The sequence below is a fragment of the Macaca nemestrina genome, chromosome X (assembly GCF_043159975.1).
Source record: "Macaca nemestrina isolate mMacNem1 chromosome X, mMacNem.hap1, whole genome shotgun sequence".
NCBI lineage: Eukaryota > Metazoa > Chordata > Mammalia > Primates > Cercopithecidae > Macaca > Macaca nemestrina.
Genome location: NC_092145.1, coordinates 90,477,682 through 90,502,016, shown reverse-complemented (window position 1 = coordinate 90,502,016; position 24,335 = coordinate 90,477,682). Strand labels below are relative to the sequence as shown.

The following is a 24,335-nucleotide window of genomic DNA, read 5'->3' as shown; positions in this document are numbered from 1 at the left end:
CAAAAAGGGTGGGGGGGGGGAAGTGGGTTAGTTTAGCTGGAGTGATTGATTACCAATGTTTTCCTTGTGCCAAGAAAATATTAGCCTAGTAGGTGGGAAGATCTCATGAGTACTGTAATTTGATGACATTAAAAAGAATGGACATGCTCATAATTGGAAAGAGTAAAGATACCAGCAGAAAAATCTCAGGTGAAGGAGACACTTTAGACTTTAGCAAACTTGAGGTTCTTTTAAACAATCAAATTATGCTTTTACTTTGAGATAATTATAGACTCACATGTAGTTTTATGAAATAATAAGGGAGAGGAGTGACATCACCAAGATGGCAGAATAGGAAGCCCTGGACTCTCCTTCCCCCAATGGATACACTAATTTAATTGCAACACAAGGATCAATTCCCTTTATGAGAAATCCAGCAACTCATGGAGAGGCTTCTGCAGCCTGGATAAGTATGAAACCAACCAGATTGTAAATAAAACTTCTGTAGAAAAAGCAGAAACATCCACTCATCATAATCCCTACTCCCAGCACAGTGCCATAGGATCAGGAGGAAACCCCCATTCCCAGCTTCTACTTCAGAATGGAAGAAGCTGGACTGCACATCTAACATCCCAACTTCTCCAGGTGCCACCTGAAAGACCGGCTTCTTTCTCACCTATTTCAAAGAGTTGAAAGGGTCTGGCATGTGACAGTATCCGGAGGGCTACAGAGAAGAAAGTGGCAGTTTCAACTAGCATGTAGGCATGTACCACAGCTCCTGTACCTGGCTCAACACAGGGTAGGGGGAAAATCCCAGTTCCCAGCTTCTCCCTGGGAAGGGGAAAAGTTGGAACATGCACCCAGCATTCTAAATTCTCCAGGATCTACCAAGGGAATGGCTTTTGTGCCACCTGCCTAGGAGCATTGATGAAACTGGACATACTCTGGATGCCTGGGGGACACTAATAACAAAGACAGCAGTTTAAACTAGGACAATGGGTTGAAAGGCCCACAGAAGCTCTGGCTTGGTTGGCTGGTGAATGTCTTCTCCTACACAAGGCCAATTCATATGACTGGGAGTGATAGTGGATTTTTCTAATGTGGAGAAAAAGGGTAACACAATCTGAACAAAGAAAGAAGCTAAAACTCCAGAAAGTGACTCTAATGAAAATATATGAATGACCCGACATAGAACTCAAAGTATCCCTCATGGAAAATCTCAACAAGCTCAGGAGAACAATCCATAAACAAAGTGAAAATTTCAACAAAGAGACAGAAAATGTAAAAGAATAGGCAGATGTCTTAAAGCTGAAGAATACAATAACTGAAGTAAAGAATCCAATAGAGGAGTTCAACAACAGACTAGAGCAAGCAGAAAAAAGACTAAGCAGACTCAAACACAGATTATTTGTCATTATCCAGTCAGAGGGACACAAAGCAAAAAGAATAAAAAAATAAATAAAATAGCTTAAGGGACCTATGGGACACCATTAATTAGCAGACCAATATATGCATTATGGGAGTCCCAAGAGAAGATAGGAAGGACTAGAAATCTTATTTAAAGAAATAATGACTGAAAACTCTCTAAATCTGGGGTAGGAAATGGATATCCAGATCTAGGAAGCCAAAATGACCCAAATACGATGAATCTAAAGAAATCCACACTGAGACATATGATAATCAAATTGTCAAAAGTCAAAAACAGAATTTTGAAAGCAGAAAGATAAAACCAACTTGTCATATGCAGGAAAATCCATTAGGACCATCAGCAGACATCTCAGCAAAAAAACCTTTCAGGTCAGAATAGAGTAGAGAGTGGGATAATATATTCAAAGAGCTGAAGGAAAACTAAAACTATGAACCAATAATGATATATGTAGCAAAACTGTTCTTCAAAAACTAAAGACTTTCCCAGACAAACAAAAGCTAAGGGAGTTCATTACCACTAGACCTGCCTCACAGGAAATCTAAAGGGAAGTCTTCTCTTTAGATTGAAAGGGAAATGAAAATGAAAACAAAAATGAAAGAATGCTAAATAGCAACACAGTAGCATAAAAAAGTATAAAAGTTGTTGGTGAAGGTAAGTATATAAACTAATAAAGAATACTATATTACTGTAATGATTGTGGGTAAGTCACTTTTAATTGTAGTATAAAGTTTTTAAAAAGTATTAACATAATTATAAAGTATGCCAATGAATATACAATATAAATAGATGTAAACTTTGACATGAATAACATAAGGGAGAAGAAGAAAACGTGTAATGTGTGCATAATTGAAGTTAAGTTGTTACTTGCTTAAGACAAGAGTGTTAGACTGTTAGATATTTTATGTAAGCCCCATGGTAGCTACAAAGGAAATACCTACAGAAGTTAAAAAAAAAAAAAAAAAAAAAAAAAGTGAAACAAATCAAAGCATAAACTAAACAAACAAACAAACAAAACAAATAAAACATAAAGGAAGAGATCAAGAAATGAAAAGAGGAACAACAACAAAATCCCTACAAGGCAAACAGAAAACAATGAACAAAATGGCAACAGTAAATCATCCCCTATCAATAATTACTTGAAATATATTCATAGATTAAACTCCTCAATAAAAATACACAGAAAGACTGAATAGTTTAAGAAAAACATCCTATTATATGCTGTCTATAAGAGACTCACTTTAGATTTAAGGGCACACATAGACTGAAAGTGAAGAGATAAAAAAAGATATTCCATGCAAATTGTAACTTAGAAAAAGAAAAAATGCACGTGTGGCAATAGTAATATCAGACAAAATGAACTTTAAGTCAAAAAATGTCACTGAGACAATGAAGAATTTTATATAATTATGGAAGAATCAATACACCAGGAAAATATAACAATTATAAATATATATGCATTCAACATCAGAGTACCTAAATATGTAAAGCAAACACTGATGGAACTGATGGGAGAAACAGACAAAAATACAGTAATAGATTACTTCGATACTCTACTTTCAATTATGGATAGAAAAATCAGAGAAAGAAATCAAAAAACAAATAGCAGACTTGAACAACTCTATGGAACAAATGGACCTAATAGATATACAGAATATTCAACCCAGTAACAGTACAATACACATTCTTTTCAAAAGTACATGTAACATTCTTCAAGGTAGATCACATGTTAGGTCATAAAATAGAGCTTATCAAATTTAAGAAGATTAAAATCATACCAAGTATTTTTTTCTGTTCACAATGGAATGAAACTAGAAATCAATAGCATAAAGGAAACCTGGAAAGTTAAAAAATATATGGAAATTAAAAAAACACACTCTTAAACAACCAGTGGGTCAAAGAAGAAATCAAAAGGGAAATTGGAAATTATCTTGAAACAAACAAAACCACAACATACCAAAATATGTAGGATGCAGCAAAGGCAGTACTAAGAAGGAAATTTATAAGCTCAGCTATTACAGAAAACGGTATGGAGGTTCGACAAAAAATTAAAAATGGAAGTACCATATGATCCAGCAATCCCACTTCTGGGTAGAGGAACTGAAATCAGTATTTTGAAGAAATATCTGCACTCTCATGTTCATTCTGGCATTATTCACAAAAGTCAAGATATGGACTCAACCTAAGAGTCCATCAATAGATGACTGAATAAAGAAAATGTGATATATATATACATAATGGAATACTATTCTACCTTAAAAAAGAAATAAATGCTGTCATTTGTGACAACATAGATGGAACTGGAGGACACTATGTAAGTGAAATAAGCCAGACACAGAAAGACAAAAACTCTGTTCTCACTTATACGTGGAAGCTAGAACAATCAAACTCATAGAAACAGAGAGTAAAATTGTGGTTATCAGAGGTTGAGATAGGAGAGAATGGGGAGATGCTGGCCAAAGGGTAGAAAGATGCAGTTAGATAAAAGGAATGAGTTTTTGAGGTCTTCTGCCCAGCATGCTGACCATGGTTGACAATAATGTATTGTATATTTCAAAATTGAAGAGAGTAAATTTCAACTGTCTCACCACAAAAAATGATGGCTAAATGAGGTGATAGATATGTTAATTAGCTTGATTTAATCATTCCTCATTTTATTAATATATCAAAACATCACACTGTACACCTGAAATATATACAATTATGACTGGCCAATTAAAAATATTAATAAAAAGAGAAATTTATAGTGATAAATTATAGTGATAATTTATAGTGATACTAAAAAAGAAGAAAGATCTAAAATGAAAAACCTAACTTTATATCTCAGGAACTAGGAAAAGAACAAACTAGCCCAAAAGTAGTGGAGGAAGGAATAATAAAGACTAGAGAAGAAATAAAAGAACTAGTGAATATAAAATCAAAGAAGCTAAGAGGTGAGGCCAGATGCAGTGGCTCACTCTTATAATCCCAGCACCTTGGGAGGCCAAGGCAGGAGAATTGTTTGAGGCCAGAAGTTCAAGACCAGCCTGGACTACACAGAGAAACCCCACCTCTACAAAAAAATTTAGAAAACAGCACATGCTTGTAGTCCCAGCAACTTGGGAGCTGAGTTTGAAGGACTGCTTGAGCCTTGTCCTGTCTGCAGCCAGGCCAGCAGAGTGAGTCTCTGTAAAACAAACAAACAAACAAACAAACAAACAAACAAACAAAGAAACTAAGAGGTGTTTATTTTTCAGAAAAAAAAATTCCAAAATTGATAAAACTTTAGCTAGACTAATAAATAAATAAAATCAGAAATGAAAAAGGAGACATTACAACTGATGTAACAAAAATTTAAAAGATCATAAAGACAACAATGTACCAATAAATTGGATAACCTAGAATAAATGGATAAATCCTTAGAAACATACAACCTACCAAGACTGAATCACAAAGAAAAACTGAACAGACTAATATTGACTAAAGAAATTGAATCAGGAATCAAAAACCTCCCAGCAAAGAAAAGCCCAGGGCTAGAGGCTTCACTGAAGAATTCTCCCAAATATTTAAAGAATTAATGCTTTTTAAATTGTGTCTATTTGATTCTTCTCTCTTTTCTTCTTTATTAGTCTGGCTAGTAGTCTATCTATTTTGTTGATCTTTTGAAAAAACCAGCTCCTGGACTCATTAATTTTTTTGAAGGGTTTTTCATGTCTCTATCTCCTTCAGTTCTGATCTGATCTTAGTTACTTCTTGTCTTCTGCCAGAATTTGTTTGCTCTTGCTTCTCTAGTTCTTTTAATTGTGATGTTAGGGTGGTGATTTTAGATTTTTCCTGCTTTCTCCTGTGGGCATTTAGTGCTACAAATTTCCCTCTAAAGGCAGGTTTAGCTGTGTCCCAGAGATTCTGGTATGTTGTGTCTTCGTTCTCATTGGTTTCAAAGAACTTATTTATTTCTGCTTTAATTTCATTAATTACCCAGTAGTCATTCAGGAGCAGGTTGTTCAGTTTCCATGTAGTTGTGCAGTTTTGAGTGAGTTTCTTAATCCTGAGTTCTAAATTGATTGCACAGTGGTCTGAGAAACTGTTTGTTATGATTTCCGTTCTTTTGCATTTGCTGAGGAGTGTTTTACTTCCAATTTTGTGGTCAATTTTAGAATAAGTGCAACGTGGTGCTGAGAAGAATGTATATTCTGTTGATTTGTGTTGGAGAGTTCTGTAGATGTCTATTAGTTCGGCTTCGTCTAGAACTGAGTTCAAGTCTCATTGCTCCATCTAATATTGACAGTGGGGTATTAAAGTCTCCTGCTATTATTGTATGGGAGTCTAAGTCTCTTTGTAGGTCTCTAAGAACTTGCTTTATGAATCTAGGTGCTCCTGTATTGGGTGCATATAAATTTAGGATAGTTAGTTCTTCTTGTTGCATTGATCCCTTTACCATCATGTAATGCCCTCCTTTGTCTTCTTTTTTGACCTTTGTTGTTTTAAGACTGCTTTTTTTTAAATTTATTTTTTATTTTTTGCTTTCCATTTGCTTGGTATATATTCCTCCATTCCTTTATTTTGAGCCTATGTGTGTCTCTGCACGTGAGATGGGTCTCCTGAATACAGCACACCAATGGCTCTTGACTCTTTATCCAATTTGCCAGTCTGTGTCTTTTAATTGGGGGCATTTAGCCCATTTACTTTAAGATTAATATTATTATGTATGAATTTGATCCTGTCATTATGATGCTAGCTGGTTATTTTGCCTGTCAGTTGATGTGATTTCTTCATAGTGTCGATGGTCTTTACCATTTGGCATGTTTTTGCAGTGGCTGGTACTGGTTGTTCCTTTCCATGTTTAGTGCTTCTTTCAGGAGCTCTTGTAGGGGAGGCCTGGTGGTGACAAAATCTCTCAGCATTTGCTTGTCTGTAAAGGAGTTTATTTCTCCTTCACTTATGAAGCTTAGTTTGGCTGGATATGAGATTCTGGGTTGAAAATTCTTTAAGAATGTTGAATATTGGCCCCCACTCTCTTCTGGCTTGTAGGGTTTCTGCAGCGAGATCCGCTGTTAGCCTGATGGGCTTCCCTTTGTGGGTAACTCGACCTTTCTCTCCCTTAACATTTTTTCCTTCATTTCAACCTTGGTGAATCTGACGATTATGTGTCTTGGTGTTGTTCTTCTCGAGGAGTATCTTTGTGGTGTTCTCTGTATTTCCTGAATTTGAATGTTGGCCTGTCTTGCTAGGTTGGGTAAGTTCTCCTGGATAACATCCTAAAGAGTGTTTTCCAACTTGGTTCCATTCTCCTCATCACTTTCAGGTACACCAATCAAATGTAGGTTTGGTCTTTTCACATAGTCCCATATTTCTTGGAGGCTTTGTTCATTTCTTTTCATTGTTTATTCTCTAATCTTGTCTTCATGCTTTATTTCATTAAGTTGATCTTCAATCTCTGATATCTTTTCTTCCGCTTGGTCAGTTCAGCTACTGATACTTCTGTATGCTTCATGAAGTTCTCGTGCTGTGTTTTTCAGCTCCATCAGGTCATTTATGTTCTTCCTTAAACTGGTTATTCTAGTTAGTAATTCATTTAACTTTTTTTCAAGGTTCTTAGCTTCCTTGAATTGAGTTAGAATATGCTCCTTTAGCTCAGAGGAGTTTGTTGTTACCCATCTTCTGAAGCCTACTTCTGTCAATTCATCAAACTCATTCTCCCTCCCATTTTATTCCCTTGCTGGCAAGGAGTTGTGATCCTTTGGAGGAGAAGAGGTGTTCTGGCTTATGGAATTTTCAGCCTTTTTGCGCTGGTTTTTCCTCATCTTTGTGAATTTATCTACCTTTGGTTTTTGAAGCTGGTGAGCTTCAGATGGGGTTTCTCTGTGGATGTCCTTTTTGTTAATGTTGATGATATTTCTTTTGCTGTTCTTTTTTTTTTTTTTTTTTTTTTTTTTTGACGGAGTCTCACTCTGTCCTCCAGGCTGGAGTACAATGGTGAGATCTCAGCTCACTGCAACCTCTGCCTCCTGGGTTCAAGTGATTCCCCTGCTTCAGTCTCCTGAGTAGCTGGGACTACAGGTGGGCGCCACCACGTCTAGCTAATTTTTTGTATTTTAGTAGAGACAGGGTTAAACCATGTTCATCAGGCTGGTCTTGAACTCCTGACCTTGTGATCCACCTGCCTCAGCCTTCCAAAGTACTGGGATTACAGGCATGAGCCACCGTGAACAGCCAGTGTTGATGCTATTTCTTTCTGTTTGTTAGTTTTCCTTCTAACAGTCAGGCCCCTCTGTTGCAGGTCTGCTGGAGTTTGCTGGAGGTCCACTCCAGACCCTATTTGCCTGGTTATCACCAGTGGAGTCTGCAGAATAGCAAAGATTGCTGCCTGTTCCTTCCTCTGGAAGCTTTGTCCCAGAGGGGCACCTGCCAGATGCCAGCCAGAGCTCTCCTGTATGAGATGTCTGTTGACTCCTGCTGGGAGGTATCTCCCAGTCAGGAGGCATGGGGGTCATGGACCCACCTGAGGAAGCAGTCTGTCCCTTAGCAGAGCTCAAGCACTGTACTGGGAGATCCACTGCTCTCTTCAGAGCTGGCAGGCAGGAATATTTAAGTCTGATGAAGCTGTGCCCACAACTGCCCCTCCCCCCCAACACTTCTCAAATTATTTCAAGAAATCAAAAAGGAGGGCATGCTTCCAAACTCATTTTATGTTAGCCAGAGTTACCCTTATACCAAAGAAAATTATAGGCTAATATTGCTGATATTGAATATAGATGCAAAAATCTTCATGAAAATACTAGCAAACTGAATTCAACAGGACATCAAAAGGAACGTATACCACCATCAAGCACAATTTATCCCTGCAATGCAAGGATAATTCAACATGTGCAAATTAATTAATATGAGACACCACATTAACAGAATGAAAGATAAAAATTACATGATTACCTCAATAGATGCAGAAAAAATGTGGCAAAATTCAATCCTCTTTCATAATAAAAACTCAGTAATTTAGGTATGGGAGGGATTTATCTCAACACAATAAAGTGTATATATTACAAACACACAGTAAACATCATACTCAATGTTGAAAGACTGAAAGCTTTACCTTTAAGATTGGGAATAAGACAAGAAAGCCTGCTTTCACTAAACCTAAGCATGCAGGTAAGAGACTTATACACAATAAACTACAAAACATTGTTGAAAGAAATTAAAGATGATACAAATGAATAGAAAGACATTCCCTGTTCATGAATTGAAAGACTTAATATTGTTAAGATGTCAATACTACCCAAAGGGATTTACAGATTTAATGCAGTTTCCATCAAAATCACAATGGTGGTTTTTTATAGAAATGGAAAAAATACATCCTAAAATTTATATGGAATTGCAAGTCACTCTGAATAGCAAAAACAATCTTGAAAAATAAGACAAAGTTGCAGGTCACACACTTCTTGACTTCAAAACATATTATTAAGCTACAGTAATCAATACAATATGGTACTGGCATGAAGACACACATATGGACCAATGGAATAGAACAGAGAACCCAGAAATAAACCATTGCATATACAATGAAATGATTTTTGATAACAGTGCCAAAATAATTCAATGCAGAAAGGACAGTCTTTCAAAGAAATAGGTGCTGGGAAAACTTTATATCCACATGCAAAAGAATGAAATAGAAATGAATAAATTCCTGGACACATACACCCTCACAAGACTAAACCAGGAAGAAGTTGAATTATTGAACAGACAAATAACAAGTTCTGAAATTGCAGCAGTAATAAATAGGCTACCAACTAAAAAAAGCCCAGGACCAGATGAATTCACAGCCAAATTCTACTAGAGGTACAAAGAGGAAATGGTACCATTCCTTCTGAAACTATTCCAAACAATTGAAAAGGAGTGACTTCTCCTTAACTCACTTTATGAGGCCAGCATCATCCTGATAGCAAAACCTGGCAGAGACACAACAAAGAAAGAAAACTTCAGGCCAATATCCCTGATGAACATCGATGCAAAAATCCTCAATAAAATACTGGCAAACTGAATCCAGTAGCACATCAAAAAGATTATCCACCACAATCAAGTCGGCTTTATCTCTCAGAGGCAAGGCTGGTTCAACATACACAAATCAATAAACGTAATTCATCACATAAACAGAATCAATGACAAAAACCACATAATTATCTCAATAGATGCAGAAAAGGCCTTCAATAAAATTCAACGTCCTTCATGTTAAAAACTCTCAATAAACTAGGTATTGATGGAACGTATCTCAAAATAATATGAGTTATTTATGACAAACCCACAGCCAATATCATACTGAATGGGCAAAAGCTGGAAGCATTCCCTTTGAATACAGGCACAAGACAAGGATGCCCCCTCTCACTACTCCTATTCAACATAGTATTGGAAGTTCTGGCCAGGGAAATCAGCCAAGATAACGAAATAAAGGGTATTCAAATAGGAAGAGAGGAAGTCAAATTGTCTCTGTTTGCAGATGACATGATCCTATATCCAGAAAACACCATCGTCTCAGTCTAAAAGCTCCTTAAGCTGATAAGCAACTTCAGCAAAGTCTCAGGATACAAAATCAATGTGCAAAAATCTCAAGCATTGCTATACCACCACCAAAAAATAGACAAGCTGAGAGTCAAATCATGAATGAACTTCCATTCACAATTGCTACAAAGAGAATACAATTCCTAGGAATACAGCTAACAAGGGATGTGAAGGCCCTCTTCAAGGAGAACTAGAAACCACTGCTCAAGGAAATGAAAGAGGACACGAACAAATGGAAAAACATTTCATCCTCATGGATAGGAAGAATCAGTATCATGAAAATGGCTATACTGCCCAAAGTAATTTAGAGATTCAATGCTATTCCCATCAAACTACTATTGACATTTTTCATAGAATTAGAAATAACTACTTAAAAATTCATATGAAATAAAAAAAAAAAAACAGCCCATATAGCCAAGACAATCCTAAGCAAAAAGAACAAAGCTAGAGGTATCACACTAGTTGACTTCAAACTATACTACAAGGCTATACAGTAACCAAAACAGCATGGTACTGGTACCAAAACAGACACATAGACCAATGAAACAGAATAAAGATCTCATAAATAACACCACACATCTACTACCATCTGATCTTCGACAAACCTGACAAAAGCAAGTAATGGAGAAAGGATTCCCTATTTAATAAAAGGTGCTGGGAAAACTGGCTAGCCATTTGCAGAAAACTGAAACTGGAGCCCTTCCTTATACCTTATACAAAAATTAACTCAAGATGGATTAAAGACTTAAATGTAAAACACAAGACCATAAAAACCCTAGAAGAAAATCTAGGCAATATCATTCAGAAAATAGGCATGGGCAAAGACTTTATGATGAAATTGCCAAAAGCAGTTGCAACAAAAACTAAAATTGACAAATGGGATCTAATTAAACCAAAGAGCCTCTGAACGGCAAAAGAAACTATCATCAGAGTGAACAGACAACCTACAAAATGGGAGAAAATTTTTGCAATCTACCCATCTGACAAAGTTCTAATATCCAGAATTTACAAGGAATTTAAACAAATTTACAAGGAAAAAAACAACTCCATCAAAAAGTGGGCAAAGGACACGAACAGACACTTAAAAAAAAAAAAAAAGATATTTATGTGGCCAACAAACATATGAAAGAAAGCTCAACATCACTGATCATTAGAGAAACACAAATCAAAACCACAATGAGATACCATCTCACGCCAGTCAGAATGGTGATTACTAAAAAGTCAAGAAACAACAGATGCTGGCAAGGCTGGGGAGAAATAGGAACACTTTTATACTGTTGTTGGGAATGTAAATCAGTTCAACCATTGTGGAAGATAGGGTGAAGATTCCTCAAGGATCTAGAGCCAGAAATACCATTTGAACCAGCAATGCCATCACTGGGTATATACCCAAGGGAATATAAATAATTATATTATAAAGATATATACACACGTATGTTTATTGCAGCAGTATTCACAATAGCTAAGACTTGGAACCAACCCAAATGCCCAACAATGATAGGCTGGATAAAGAAAATGTGGTACATACACACCATAGCATACTATGCAGCCATAAAAGGAATGAAATCATGTCCTTTGCAGTAACATGGATGAAGCTGGAAGCCATCATCCTCAGCAAACTAACACAGGAACAGAAAACCAAATACCGCATGTTCTCACTCATAAGTGGGAGCTGAACAATGAGCACACATGGACACAGGGAGGGAAAAAACACACACCGAGGCCTGTCAGCAAGGGCAGGGGTAGGGAGAGCATCAGAACTAATAGCTAAAGCATGTGGGGCTTAATACCTAGATGACAGGTTGATAGGTGCAGCAAACCACCATGACACACGTTTACCTATATAACAAACCTGCACATTATGTACATGCATCCTGGAACCTAAAATAAAATAAAATTAGAAAAACAGAGACAAAATAAAAAAGAATGAAGTTGAACCCTTACTTTACATCATAAACAAAAATTAACTCAAAGTATATAAAAGACCTAAAGGTAAGAGTGAACATCGTAAAATTATTTACATTGAACACAGGATAAAACATCATGACACTGAATTCAGCAATCTTATATCACAGATATAAGACCAAAAGCATAGGTAACAAAATAAAAATGGATAAATTGGGCTACATCAAAATTAAACTTTCGTGTATCAAAATACACTATCAGAAGAGTGAAAAGGAAACCTGCAGAATGGGAGAAAATATTTGAAAATCATGTATCTAGTAAGGAGTTATTATCCAGAATATATTAAAAACTCCTACAACAACAAAATTATAAAGTGTGCAAAGGACTTTAATAGTCATTTCTCCAAAGAAATTAAAATGGACAAGACACACATAAAAAGATGTTCAACAACACTAATAGAGAAATGAAAATCAAAACCACAATGATATATCACCTCACACCCATTAGAATGGCTACTATCCAAATAAAAGGAACAAAGCACAAAGAATAACAAGTGTTGGTGAGGATGTGGAAAAATTGGAAACCTTGTCCACTGATGATGGGAATATAAAATGATGCAGCCACTATTTAAAACACTATGGTGCTTCCTCAACAATGTAAAAACAGATTTAACGTATAATCCAGCGATTCCACTTCTGGATACATATCAAAAGAGTAGGAGCCTGAACAACATAGCAAGACCCTGTCTCTACAAAAATAAAATAATTAGCTGGGCGTGGTGGCACATGTATGTAGTCCTAGCTACTCGGGAGGCTGAGGTGGGAAGATCACTTGAGCCCAGGAATTACAAGTTACAGTGTGCTATAACTGTGCCACTGCATTCCAGCCTGGGTGACAGAGCGAGACTCCATTGCAAAAAAAAATTAAAAAAAAAAAATTGGAAGCAAGGACTCAAGATACTTTTACAAACATGTTCCATTCAGTATTATTCACAAAAGCCAAAAGGAGGAAGCAACCCAATGTCCACTGCCAGATGATTAAAAAAATAATACGGTATATACAACCAATTAAATATTATTCAGCCTTAAAGAGGAAGGAAATTGTGACACATGCTACAATGTGGATGACTTTTGGGGACATTATGCTAAGTAAAATAAGCCAGATACAAAAGGAAAAACATCGTATGATTCCTCTTATATGAGGTACCTGGATTAGTCAAGTTCAGAGATAGAAAGTAGATTGGTGGTTGCCAGGGACTAGGTGGCATGATTTGTTTAATGGATCGGGTTTCAGTTGAAATGATTTGTTCAATGGGTAGGGTTTCAGATGAAAAAGTTCTAAAGATTGACCTAACACTACTGAACTAAAACCTAAAAATGGAACTAACCTAAAACCTAAAAAAGTGAACTAACACCTAACAATGGTCAAAAAGGTAAATTTTAAGTGTATTTTACTACACTTAAAAGTAAATTTAAAGAGAAATAATAGCGTTCCCATGGACTCTTTACTCAGTTTCCCCAATGGGTAACTGCAGTACAATATCCCAACCAGGATACTGAAACTGATAGTCAAGATACCAACAATTCCACTAGACAAACTCCTGTTCTCCTTTAGTAGCCACACCCACCTCCCCCTCATATCCACCACCCCCTCAGAGTGTGGACTCTGTCCTTAGCCCTTCGTAACCATTAATTTGTTCTCTATTTCTTTAATTTTGTAAAGAAATTTATGTAAATGAAACTATACAGTAGATAGCATTTTGAAATTGGCATTTTTCATTTAACATATTCTCTGCAAGGTGCTGCATATATTTAGTTTGTTCTTTATTGCTGAGCAGTATTCCATGGTACAGATGGACCACAGTTTGTTTAACCATTTACCTGTTGAAGGACATCTGGGCTGTCTTCAGTTTTTGAGTATATGAATAAAAATGCTATAAATATTCATGTAGAGGTTTTCATATAAACAGAAAGTTTGATTTTTTTTCCGGCATATATGGCCAAGAGTACAATTTGTGCAATTGTTGGGGCATATGGCATTTGCATGTTCAGTTTTTTAGAAAACTGACAAACTGTTTTTCAAAGTGGCTCCATACTATTTCATATTTCTATTACATAAATGAGCCAAAGGTAGCCTCTGCATATGGACCTTATGTTATTTATTTTTTCTGAGCAGGCTGGGAACCCATTCGCTCAAAAGCCTACCAGTACCAAAATCAAATTTTTACACAATCCAATTGTTTTAAATAGCCAAAGTAAGCATTTTTTAACCCTTTAGAGCCTTCCTGTCTTGCATACCCCACAAAACTGCACCCAACATCTGCTAACCAAAGATAAGATTAACCCTGGAGTAATAAAGACCTCACATCACTGTTGTCCTTCAGAACCCTCTGACCCAGCAACTTCCTGACATGCTGCCTAGTGATCTAGACATGTAAACCCCTCTGATATTCCTCTTTCTTGAAGAGAAGTTTTCTTGCCTTTCTCCCCTTCTGAGTGCTGGCCTCCACACTCATGCAAACATGCCTGCTGAACACCCTACACCCGCCCCCCTCAAAAAGCTTGTTGTGTGCTACGGCGGTCATATCTTTTCGTTTTCTCCTTGATCAGTCCTGAAATCCCTCAACTCATTACAAGTGGCAACAAGGATGGAATTTTAGTGATGACCAGGAAATCAATATGGGACCTACCAAGTGAATAGGAGGATTAATGTCAAAACAACCCTGGATGACCTTAAGTACTTGGGACTCAGAATTTGGAACACCTTCGCATAACTTTGGCATGGCATTCTTCTGTACTGAATTGCACTCTACATTTTCTATGGTCTCCCCCATGCCTCATGAGACTGGAGAAGTGGCAGTGCCAGTATTTGAGTAAATCCTCGCCATCAGAACTGACTTTTGAGAGAGAGGCACCAAGCTGCCCAGGGAAGGGCAGTCTGCTCACCTGGGTCTCCCACTAGAAAAGCACTAGGTCGGCACTTGTGGGCCTGAATAGAAAAAGGGAAAGTACATACCTATGGATCACATGTGGGTTACCCCAGATCCCATAATGGTCTATAGTGGGAGAGTTCCCCATGGCCAGACTGGTAATATGTGATGAGAATACTCTGAGATGAGAGAATATCCTTGTCCCTGGACACTGCTATGGCAGGCAAACAAGCTGATAAGGCAGAGATGTCAGTCTGATGTGGTCTCCTAAGCACAACTGGGAGAGACACTTGCAAGCAGCTAGTAGTCCTCTGCTATCATGACAATAATGCTTTTGATACTCTCATTCCATTCCTCTGTTGGAAGTATACTGAGCTCTCCATCTTTTGGCTGAGCCGACTAAAGCATTATTTCAGTGACTAAGTCAAGGAAAGTTATATCCCAGGACACCAAAGGAAGTGACTATCCTACTCAAGGGATGCTCCAAACCATAAAGTAGGTGCATGTTGGACCTCGCTGTTGGTTGCTTTTCACCAGGGTTTGCCCAGAGAGTAGGCAGAAACTCAAACTCCTGCAGGAGATGAGTTGGAAGGGAAGATCCTGGGGAAGAGAATTGGTGACCTCTAAAGAAGAAAGCAGCAGCATGGTGTCATCATGCTAGGGACTAGGGCCATTTACCCTCTGCTTTGCCAGTAACCACCAGCAAAGTCATAAAACAGAAAAACAAAAGAAGATGGCCACTTCTCTTTTGGAGCAGAAAATGCATCCTCTTTCTTGCCCTTACATCCAGTCTCTCCTTAAGGACCTGACCCAGGAACTGAATGAAAAAGGGGCTGTCTGACTATATATACAGAATATATCTGGCAGGGAGCAAACTCCACCTAATAGGGGAATTAAACAATTGGCTGCCATAGTACAAGATGGAAAAAAATGGTGCCACTGCTAAAGGATCCCACATAATAAGCATGGAAGGTAGGAATGACCCTCAAAAGAGGCTTTGTGCCTCAGTCCACATATACCTTGTTGATGTGGATTTTTATGGCTTGGTGGGCTTCCCATCCTATATCAGGCCTTATAAAGGCCTGGGAAGACTGTCAATGGAAAATGTTAACCAAGGCTAAAGATCTCCTCCATCAGCTGGGGATGTTGAGGTGGGTTTATCAGGCAACAGATGACCTGCAGCACGATGACTTGGCAAGTCCAGAGGAAACTGAATTCAGTCCCACATCTAACTACTTATTTCTCAGGAGGGTTCCTGACAAGTGTAAGTCCTCCTTTTGGGCAATAATGGCTAATGCTAAAACAATTTAAGAGTTCATAGCTTCACTCGATTTAGTAGAAATACATGAAAGACAAACTCAAGTGTTGCCTGTTAATTTTATGAATATAACTCCATCTAGCCTAAATCAAAATTACTACCAACAGTTATGCTGCACCCTTCTAGACCAAGCAAACCACGTAGAGCCAGGTCCATGGTTTAGCTTGAGCCCTGAGATAAACAAAAGGGGTTACATCGGACTCTAATGGACAAAGGGGCCCAAATCGGATGTTCTCTCATACATTGGTGAAACAAGTATTAACATTTACTAGGGTTAGATTACAATCTGCAGCAGGTATTCAAAGTCAGTCTCATTTGGGAAACCTGCTCCTGATCTCCTTCAGTGGCAGGGACCCACCCCCACATAGGGATCTGGTGGTTGCAGAAGGTGGCTACTTCCAGCAGACAATCACCCTTTAATCATATTAACTGTAGTTTGGCTCCACAACATTGGCTGGCTTTGTTGGACATGGGTGCCCAAATCTCCCCAATCCTAAGAATCACTCATGCTTTAAAGGAATCCCCTCAACCCTCACCCTGTCCAGGAGGATGATTATGTAAAGGAGCAATTATTTACTTAACTATTAAAACTGATCCAGTTCTGCTAAAAGATGCTTTGAATCTGGTTGTACCCCTGAGACTATCCCTTTTCCCATTATTTGAATAGACTTCTTCAATCAGCTAGTAACTCCACAGAACCTAATGCTTTTATGGTATTGGTGGCACTACCTGGTAGGAACCAATTAACTTTCCCCTACCAGTGCAGGTGGTAAATATGGCACAGAACAAGCTAAGGCAAGACCCTGAAAGATTATAGGCCATCATAGCTTAGTTAAATAACATGTACTGATTCTTACCATCTCACCTGTCAATTCCCTGGTAAAGCCTATGTGTAAAGCCACTATTAATAAAGAGAGGTTAACTACAGAGAGTTAAATAAGAGCACCTTTTTATTGGAGCACTTCTACCAGATATCATCACCTTAATGGACGACATTCAAAACAACATAGATAAATTGTACGGAGTTATATACTTGCCTAACATGCTCCAATTGGGAAATATTTTGTAGAAGAGCTAATCACAATTTGCCTTCACTTTTGAGGGTGAAGAGTGTATTTTTTTCCCAGCGACCTATGGAATACTCAAATAGCCCTGTGATCAAACATGTGCAGACATGACTTAGATGCCTGCCCCATATTTCCACCAGAAATTCAGCTTTGGCATTATATTGATAAAATCCTCCTTACTAAACCTTGCCAAGATTCTGTCTCAGAGGCTATCACAACTGCGAGCAAACACTTCAATGAGAGGGGATGGTGTCTCAGTCCACTTAGGCTGCTATAACACAATACCATGGATTGGGTGACTTATAAACAATAGAAATTTATTCCTCACAGTCATGGAGGCTAGGAAGTGCAAGATCAAGATGACAGCAGATTTGGCATCTGGTGAAGGTCCTCTTCCTGCTTCATAGATGGTTGTCTTTTTGCTGTGTCCTCACATGGCAGAAGGAGCAAACAATGTCTCTGGGGTCTCATTTATAAGGGAACTAATCCCATTTATGAGGGCTTTGCCTTCTCGGTCCCAACTCCTAATACCATCACATTGGGAGTTACGATTTCAACATATGAATTTGGGAGAACATAAATATCGTCTACAGCAGATAGGAAACTGCCCCACATAAGGTACAAGACCTCTCTATTAAATCTCGGGGTTACCTTTGGAACTCAGAAGGCTGAACTATTCTCAATCTGGTAAGACAAGCTCCTAGTGCTCCAACCTCGCACACTGGTAAAGAAGATCCAACATTTGATAGGAATGTTTATATTCTGGCTCCAACACACTCCTCACCTCCAATATTTGCTACTGAGTCACCTGTAAGTCTCATTTTTCAGTGAGAGCCTGGAGCAATGAGGTACTAGATAAACTAAAGGATGTTATCACTTTGGCTCTCCTGTTAGTGTACCTCAGATAAAACTTAAAATGAGATGTTTCTGACACACACACACATACACTCTCACAGACACACACACACACACAAATTGTTTCCTAGATTCTCTGGAGGTAAACCTAAATGCAAGAACTAAAACTGTAAAATTCTTTTTTTTTTCCCACAAGAAGATTTAGAAGACTAAAACTGTAAAATTCTTAGAAGAGAACATAGAGGGAAATCTTCATGACATGGAAGTTGGCAATGATTTCCTCAATATGACACTAAAAGCACAGGAAACAAAGAATAAATGGATAAACTGTACTTTATCAAAATTTTGTGCACCAAAAGATACTATAAAGAGAATAAAAAGGCAATCAGAGAATGGGAGAAAATATTTGCAAATCATATATATGGTAAGGGATTGATATAACGAATATATAGAGAATTCCTAAAACTCAACCACAAAATCAAATAACCCAATTCAAAAATGGGCAATGGACTTCAATAGATATTTCTCCAAAGAAGATACACAAATGGACAATAAGCACATGAAAATATGCTCAATGCCACTAGTCACAAGGAAAATGCAAATCAAAACTATGAGATACTACTTCATACCCACTAGGATGGATACTATCTAAAAAAAAGGAAAAATACAATTATTGGTGAGGATACAGAAAAAAATGGAGCCTCTGTGCATTGCTGGTAGGAATGTAAAATGGCACAGCCACTGTGGAAAACAACTTGGAAGTCATTTAAAAAGTTAAATATAAAATTACCATATGATCCAACAATCCACTTTTAGGTATATATCCCCAAGAACTCGAAGCAGGAAATCAAACAGACAGTTTAATACCAATGTTCATAGACAAATTATTGACCAAAGCCAAAAGATGGAAGCAACCCAGTTGTCCATTAATGGATGAACAAACAAAATGTGCTATATCCATACAATAGAGTATTTTTCAGCCTCAAAAAGGAATGAAGTTCTGATACATGCTACAACATGGATGGACCCTGAAAATACTATGCTAAGTGACATAAGCCAGACACAAACACATACAAAAACAAATATTGTATGACTTCACTTACATGAGCTACCTAGAATAGGTAAATTCATAAAGATAGAAAGTAGAATAGAGGTTGCCAGGGGCTGCTGGGAGGGGAAAATGGAGAGTTATTTTGTGATACTATGGAGTTTCTGTTTGGGATGATGAAAGAGTTCTGGAAATGGATAATGATGGTAGATACACAACTTCTGATTGCTGATTACACCGTACACTTAAAATGATTAAAATGGTAAATTTTATGTTATGTATATTTTACAAAAAGCAAAACAAGCAAAAAATACCATGGGGCCAGAGGACAGACTGTTATATAAATGAACCACAGATAGCCTCTGTATATGGACCCTATGCTGTTTACTTCTTCATCATAGGTTAGGAACCCATTAGCTGAAAAGCCTGATGGTACCAATCTGAAAATTTTACACATCCAATTGTTTTAAATATAGCCCACATAAGTATATTTTTAGGCATTAGAGCCTGCCTGCTTTACATACACTACAAAACTTCACAAAACATCTACTACCCATAGACAAGAAAAACTGTAGGGCAATAAAGACCCCAAGCTGCTGCTGGTCTTCAGAGTTTCCTGACCCACAGACTCCTCGCTGTGCTGCCTAGCAACATCATATATTAATAGATATGTCAGCCCCCTCTCCTTCATGAGTTCCTTAGCCCTCCTCCCCTTATGGGTTATGCCCTCAGGCCTATACCAGAGAGTCTGGATGGCCTCGTGCTGTGAAGGATTTTCCCAGGTGCAAACCTGTCAAAGGATCACTTCAAGTTTGCTGTGTGTTAATGCCATCTCATGATTCTTATCAGAGGTAAAATCCTTCAAAGTCACTATAATCCCCACCAGGAAGGCAGGAAAAATTCAGCTTTTCGATATCTTTGACAGCACTTTGTACTGTCACCATGTTTTTTAAATTTTAACCATCCTGATAAATGTGTAGTAATACCTGATTGAGCTTTTAATTTGCATTTACCAAATTGGCTAATGATGTTGAACATTTTTCTTTTTTTTAAGTTTTAATGTTTATTTCCCCAAGACAGCCTAGCTTGCACTCAACTTGGATAAATTTCATAAGCTAGTTTTCTGCTGTTACTAGTTTTAAACTTGAATTATATTTCTGATGACAAGACATGCTGCAAAAAATACTCTAATTCAACAGAGTTATGCTCACAAAACAATTTTTATCCATTCTACAGTGTTTCAGAATTACTAGTTGATTTTTAAACACAAAGTATATATAGAGGCTAATGGTGGTTAATGTGATATATTTCTTATAGCAAACTGTGGTTCACACAATACTTGTGCTCAAAGGGGAAGGCACAGGATTTCCTAAAATGAGCCATCTTATAAAGAGCTCTTACTGTGTACAAATTACATCACATTTACTGTACGTAACCTCGAAACTGAGGTATTATTCAATTTATAAAAACCACTTGATCAGTCTTTATGAAGCAGTACATATGTGACAAATTCCATTTTAGAAGTTTCCACCTCATTCTCATATAAAACAAAATTTGAAAACAAGTAACATTTAAATACAGCATGGTATTCTACCACAACTGAAACTTTTTTCTTCTCTACAGGACCCAACAAAATCCGAAAATGAATTATGCTGTAGATTTACCTCATGCAAAGATCTTTATGTTCTCCCGGAAAGTGAAAAGCATGGCCTTTTAAGTACATTTTACTGTTTTATACTATTATGGCAACTTGTGTACTGCAGCACAGTCTCTTTTGAGAAAAAGTTATGATTTTTTTTCACGCAAAAAATATACACAAATTAGCTTTGATAAGGAAAGGCTTTCATAACATCAAACATTCATTCAGTGCAAATGCACAGGAAAACCTTCCTGAAATGTTTTCTGACTTGAGAGTCAACTAAGAAGAAAGTCATACTAGGTAAAGTAAATAAAAACTTGTAGGGGTGGGGAGGAAAAGGGGTAAGGGGAAATAGAAAATATAAGTTGCAGAGTAAACAAATGTGTGCTGCTGATCCGGTATTTGTTTTTATGTCCAGTGTACATTAATACTCATGATCACATTTTGACGATTTACTAGGTTATCAGCCACCTGAAGGCAAAACAAGCTTGCAAGTGTTCATATACAGCACCACTACCACACTCCTGTACATAGTCACTCCAGGACTAGGAGTCTAATTCATGAATGAGAGCCCCAGATTTTAAAGATGATCCTGACTGTCCATCACTGAGCCAGATATTCATTCAACATTTTCCATTCAGACACTGCTTCATAGCAAGGCCTAGGCTCATTTTCCTTTTACTTATACGGGCATCCAATTATCTTTTCTGCTTACAAGCCTTGAAGATAATAGTACTACACTTTCCCCTCAGTTTATATAGAGTAAGTCAATGTTCTTTCTCAGGCACTGAAGATCTGTGACCTGTAGCCCTTTTTACTATGAACAGCCTAAATAAGCATTCATGTAAAGTTTTCATTACATTTTGCCACTCATTCTCACTCATACCCATTCACCATCTTGACCACATTTGGGCATTTTCTGTGATTCCAAATGAAATCTTCACATTTTCTTTCCCAATTTAATGCAGAAGCAGATCCCATGAGCTAAGCTTGATGGATCAAACATACATATACACACACATATATATATAATATTTTATATACATTTATATATATAATATATATAAAATTGCACCTAACTTCCACAATACTGTTCTAAAACTGGAACCGTTCTACTGGTATACTGGCAGATAAACTGAAACCAAATGTTCCACCTTGAATTGCCTCTGGATCAAGGCTAAGATCTTCATCAACATCATTTGAAGAGAACTGAGCAATGATTTCATAGGTCAATTTGTAGATGTTTCCATTTTCATGATTTTGAAGTTTTTCAATTTTCTCCAGTCCTCCACATTTTTCTATAAGATTGGCTATGGATTCTGCCTCATTTTTAGCCATTTTTAATATATTACTTAGTCCATCCTGTACTACTTGTACAACTTGTACATCTTTTACAGTCAGCTTCTGAGTGCCAATATCCCCTTATCCAAAAGGTTTATTATTCTTGGTACAATATTGGCATCAATTACTGCCTATATCTGCTGCTGATTACCTGCAGTAATGTTACAGAGGAACCATACTGCCTCTTTATTAATTTTCTCTTTGGGATGTGTCAGGATTGCCCACAAGTATGAAAGAGCATCATAATTCAAAACTACTTCTCTTTGCTCTTCAATTCCAGTGGCCAAGTTGCCCACAGCTTGAGGTGCAGCAGTCTGAACTACTTGGTGGCTGAACAGAGGAACCAAATGAGGAACTATTCCAGAGTCTATTACTATCTGTATTTGTTAATTGCCAGAAGTGTCTGTTCATATGCTTTCCCCATGTTTTGATGGGGTTGTTTTTTTCTTGTAAATTTGCTTGAGTTTGTAGATTCTGGATATTAGCCCTTTGTCAGATGAGTAGATTGCAAAAATGCTCTCCCATTCTGTAGGTTGCCTGTTCACTCTGATGGTAGTTTCTTTTGTTGTGCATAAGCTCTTTAGTTTAATTAGATCCCACTTGTCTATTTTGGCTTTTGATGCCATTGCTTTTGGTGTTTTAGTCATGAAGTCCTTGACTATGCCTATGTCCTGAATGGTATTGCCTAGATTTTCTTCTAGGGTTTTTATGGTTTTAGGTCTAACATTTAAGTCTTTAATCAATCTTGAACTAATTTTTGTATAAGGTGTAAGGAAAGGATGCAGCTTCAGCTTTCTACATATGGCTAGCCAGTTTTCTCAGCACCATTTATTAAGTAGGGAATCCTTTCCCCATTTCTTGTTTTTCTCAGGTTTGTCAAAGATCAGATGGTTCTAGATGTGTGGTGTTATTTCTGAGGACTCTGTTCTGTTCCATTAGTTTATATCTCTGTTTTGGTACCAGTACCATGCTGTTTTGGTTACTGTATCCTTTTAGTATAGTTTGAAGTCAGGTAGCGTGATGCCTCCAGCTTTGTTCTTTTGACTTAGGATTGTCTTGGCAATGGGGGCTCTTTTTTGATTCCATATGAACTTTAAAGTAGTTTTTTCCAAATCTGTGAAGAAAGTCATTGGTAGCTTGATGAGGATGGCATTGAATCTATAAATTACCTTGGGCAGTATGGCCATTTTCACGATATTGATTCTTCCTATCGGTGAGCATGGAATGTTCTTCCATTTGTTTGTGTCCTCTTTTATTTCGTTGAGCAGTGGTTTGTAGTTGTCCTTGAAGAGGTCCTTCACATCCCTTGTAAGTTGGATTCTGAGGTATTTTATTCTCTTTGTAACAACTGTGAATGGGAATTCACTCATGATTTGGCTGTGGTTGTTTGTTATTGGTATATAGGAATGCTTGTGATTTCTGCACATTAATTTTGCCTCCTGAGACTTTGCTGAATTTGCTTATCAGCTTAAGAAGCATTCCCTTTGAAAACCAGCACAAGACAACGATGCCCTCTCTCACCACTCCTATTCAACATAGTGTTGGAAGTGCTGGCCAGGGCAATCAGGCAAGAGAAAGAAATAAAGGATATTCATTTTACTAATGAATAGGAAAATGGAACTCAAATTGTCCCTGTTTGCAGATGACATGATTGTATATTTAAATGTAAATGGACTAAATGGTCCAATTAAAAGACACAGACTGGCAAACTGGATAAAGAGTCAAGACCCATCAGTTTGCTGTATTCAGGAGACCCATCTCACACACAGAGACACACATAGGCTCAAAATAAAGGGATGGAGGAAGATCTACCAAGCAAATGGAAAACAAAAAAAAGCTGGGGTTGCAATACTAGACTCTGATAAAACAGACTTTAAACCATCAAAGATCAAAAGAGACAAAGAAGGCCATTACATAATGGTAAAGGGATCAATTCAATAGGAAGAGCTAACTATCCTAAATATGCATGCGCCCAATACAGGAGCACCCAGATTCATAAAGCAAGTCCTTAGAGACTTACAAAGAGACTTAGACTCCCATACAATAATAATGAGAGACTTCAACACCCCACAGTCAACATTAGACAGATCAACGAGACAGAAAGTTAACAAGTATATCCAAGAATTGAACTCATCTCTGCACCAAGCGGACCTAATAGACATCTACAGAAATCTCCACCCCAAATCAACAGAATATACATTCTTCTCAGCACCACATCACACTTATTCCAAAATTGACCATATAGTTGGAAGTAAAGCACTCCTCAGCAAATGTACAAGAACAGAAATTATAACAAACT

At 37.4% G+C, this 24,335-nt stretch overlaps 1 protein-coding gene and 1 pseudogene across 4 annotated transcripts in view; both read right to left on the bottom strand.

The window, feature by feature from the left end:
* The window catches only part of LOC105476709 (myotubularin related protein 8), a 116,575-nt gene that overhangs the window by 6,881 nt on the left and 85,359 nt on the right, over window positions 1–24,335 (bottom strand). The window lies entirely within an intron of this gene.
* Window positions 1–24,335, bottom strand: part of LOC139360871 (importin subunit alpha-3 pseudogene) — a 36,892-nt pseudogene continuing 12,557 nt past the window's right edge.